The sequence below is a fragment of the Bidens hawaiensis genome, unplaced genomic scaffold (assembly GCF_021521415.1).
Source record: "Bidens hawaiensis isolate Kalapana, Puna unplaced genomic scaffold, B.hawaiensis_p1.1 tig00010163_1, whole genome shotgun sequence".
Taxonomy (NCBI): Eukaryota; Viridiplantae; Streptophyta; class Magnoliopsida; order Asterales; family Asteraceae; genus Bidens; species Bidens hawaiensis.
Window position 1 is genome coordinate 520,618 of NW_027491769.1, and position 3,903 is coordinate 524,520.

Sequence of the window (3,903 nt, forward strand, 5' to 3'; positions counted from 1 at the left end):
GAAATGAAGCGCCGGTAATAACCAGCTAAGCCCAGAAAGGAACGGATCTCAGAAGGAGTGGTCGGCGTAATCCAGTTCTTGATTGCTTCAATTTTGGATGGGTCGACATGAATTCCCATCTTGTTCACAACATGGCCAAGAAACTGTACTTCATCAGACCAGAATTCACACTTGGAGAGCTTGGCAAAGAGCTGCTCGGTTCGAAGCTTTTGCAATATCAATCGAAGATGTTGCTCATGCTCGGCCTTGGTCTTAGAATAAATCAGAACGTCATCGATAAACACAATCACGAATTTATCCAAGAAAGGCCTACACACCCGATTCATTAGATCCATGAAAACGGCGGGTGCGTTGGTTAAACCGAAGGACATGACCAAGAATTCAAAATGGCCATAACGAGTTCGAAAAGCAGTCTTCGGAACATCTTCATCGCGGATGCGCAACTGGTGATAGCCAGAGCGAAGATCGATCTTGGAGAAACAAGAGGCACCTTGGAGTTGATCAAAGAGGTCGTCAATGCGCGGTAAGGGATACCGGTTTTTAATGGTGAGTTTGTTCAACTCGCGGTAATCAATACACATGCGAAACGATCCATCTTTCTTTTTAACGAACAACACCGGAGCACCCCAGGGCGAAGAGCTAGGGCGGATGAATCCTTTAGCAGTCAACTTTTGAAGTTGGCTTGCCAATTCTTGCATCTCAGCGGGCGCAAGACGGTAAGGAGATTTAGCTACGGGGAAAGCACCAGGGACAAGATCAATACGGAACTCGACTTCACGAGCGGGAGGGATACCAGGAAGATCATCAGGAAAAACTTCAGGGAAATCACGCACAACAGGGATATCGCGAAGCTTCTTCTCTTCAGCAGGTTTAACCACATGGGCTAAGAATGCAATACACCTTTTCCGCATGAGCCTTCGGGCTTCGGCGCAAGACATAAGTTTAAGACCGCGGGAGGGTTTCTCGCCGTAGATATGAAGATCACCATTTTCTCGAGGTATGCGAATCATCTTCTTGGCGCAAATAACTTCGGCGCGATTCTTCGAGAGCCAGTCCATACCAATGATAACATCAAAACTTCCAAGAGGCATGGGGATGAGGTCGATCAGAAAATCGTTTTCGTTAAGGTTAAGCGTGCAATCTTTAATCACTGAGTTAATTAAAACAGTTTCGCCATTAGCCAATTCAACTGAAAAATTTTCTTTTAAATCGTTGCGCGGTCGCGCAAGCTTCTGCTCAAACGCGCGAGAAATAAAACTTCGATCGGCGCCAGTATCAAAAAGTACAGAAGCATAAAATCCGTTAAGCAAAAATGTACCATTAACTACGTCATTATTCGCTTGCGCTTGGTGCGCGGTTATGTTAAAAGCTCGTCCGCGTGCCACTTGGTTCGAAATCTGGTTCACCGGATTCGCTTGCGTAATCTGAACTTGTAGCCTCGGGCATGCGTTCCGGAAATGACTGGGATCACCGCAGTTGAAGCACGATCTGGGTCGTGGGTTTTGGTAGGTTGGTTGTGGGTTCTGCGGGTAGACTGGTGGTGTTGGCGCAATTGGATTGGCGGGAAGGACTCTACAGTTTTCTGCAAGGTGACCAGCGCGGCCACATCGGTTACAAAGTCGACATGGGACTTGAGGTGGGTGGTGGAGTCTACAGGTTGGACAAAAGGGATGGTTTCCTGTGTAAGGTTTCTTAGTTGGCGGGGCAGGGAGTGCGGGATTGGTTAGGGCATAGTTGTGGACTACAGGAGGTGTTGGGTAGGTTGACAGAGGGTTAGGCGCGTATACTGGAGGTTGGTAGGCGGGTTGCTGGACTATGGGCGGGCTGGTAAGCGCGTAAGCTTGTTTGCGCCTACGTTTCGGGTTGTTATGGTGTGAGGGTTCAGGTTTGGTTTCTGTTGGTTCAGGGGCAGTTTTGGCGAGTTTGGTCTTCTCAGTTCCCCGCAGGAACAGGGTTCCTGCTCTGACATGGTTGTCGCTGAGCACAGCGGCCAATTCGATGGCGTCAGAGAGGGTTAGTGGGTTCCTGGCCCATACTGAATCTTGAATTTCCATGGGGAGACCCCCAAGGAATTTCTCTATGGCTCGGCGGGAAGGGGTAACAAGGTGAGGGACAAGCAGGCTTAGTTCATGGAAGCGCGTCGCGTATTCGCGCGCTTCGCCACTGTATTGCTTCAAGTTCCAAAATTCTTCCTCCAGGCGCTTAACTTCGTTGGGAGGGCAGAATTCTCGCATCAGAATTTCCTTGAATTCCTCCCATGTCATGCTAGAAGCAGCTTCTGCGCCACGCGCATGAGCTACTCCATTCCACCATGTAAGCGCTCTAGATTCCAGGACACTGGAAGCATATAGGGTTCGTCGGTCTGGAGGGCATTGGGTGTGGAGGAAAGTGTTTTCAATCTTCTCAAGCCACTGGAGCATCACGGTGGCTCCTTCAAGACCTGTGAACTTTGGAGGGTTACCCGCGTTAAAGGACTTAATGTTGTAACCGGAGGTGTTGGTATTGTTTTGGTTTAAGGCTTGGGCTATTGCGGCGGCCATTTCCTGGGAACGTTGCTGCCTACGTCTGCGCGAGGCTTCTCTCCTCTGATGGCGGCGAGATAGCGGAGGCATTCTATAAAAGTTTTAATTTTAGTTAATATCTTGGTTTTAGCGCAAAGCATAACCTCGAAAAGCTTGGTTTCGCGGAGTCAGTTACTGTCAAAAGTTAAAGTAAAATAAATGACCATAAATGCAGACTTAATAAAGGTAACAAATTCGAATCAAGAATCGACAATTCATGTACCACCATGACTTTCCGAATTCCCAATTTAAAATATACGAGCAAACGAGTATTGGAGATTGACGATTCATGTATCACCATGACTTTTCAATCTTCAATATAAAATATACAAGAAAATGAGTATTGGAGGTTGACAATTCATGTATCACCATGACTTTTCAAGTCTCCAACCTCAGAACATAATCGTAAATGGAAATTGAAAATCAACTATTCATGTATCACCATGACTTTTCGGATTTTCGAATCCAACAAACGAATATGTAAGTAAAATCAATAAAAATCGAAATTCAACAAAAATCGAAATATCGCGGAATAAAACATAAAATCATATACTGCGTCTGCGCAAGCATATTTATAAATAACGAGTAATTAACAATAAGCGCGCAAACATGAGAATTCTCTCATGCGCGAGAAGGGACTCTTAGGTATTCTAGGCCGTTACGTCTAACCACCTATCCTAAAGTCAACGAGCTCTGATACCAATCTGTAACACCCCGACCAAAGGCGGATTATACATCGGGGCGCCACATATTGTTTCATTACTCGTGACACTATTGGGTGTCAATATTTAATAAATACATTCATTCGCGCACGCGCAAAGTAAACATAAGGTAACATAAATCATCATAAATCAATATATTATAAATCATAATAATCGAACAGCCATAACTTGTCTTGATACATTTTAATCTAGGTCCAAAAGTAAAACGTCCTATGTGTCCACAAGCTCCAAATGTAGCTACAGCAAACCTGAACATGTGTTAAAATAAACGTCAAACACTTGCGTGTTGGTGAGAAATCAAGTTTAATACAATACATAGATAACAATAAATCTGCGCGCAACATGTGTATGTCTGGTTTTCAACAAGGGTGTAATCCGATCGGGACCAACTCTAAGATTCATAGACTGCCAGTGCTCACAATTGAGCTCACAAACAAGAAGGACTATGCAAGTGTAAACAAAAGAGAAAATCATAAACGATAGTTCTCCCGTGTTCATCTAATGGTACCATGAGAACTGCGGAATAGACCGACAAGACGGTTAATGATCCACACATACAAATAAACAGCCAAGTCTACGTCCTCAACACATGGGATACTGCGCGACTAAAGTTCATAAAC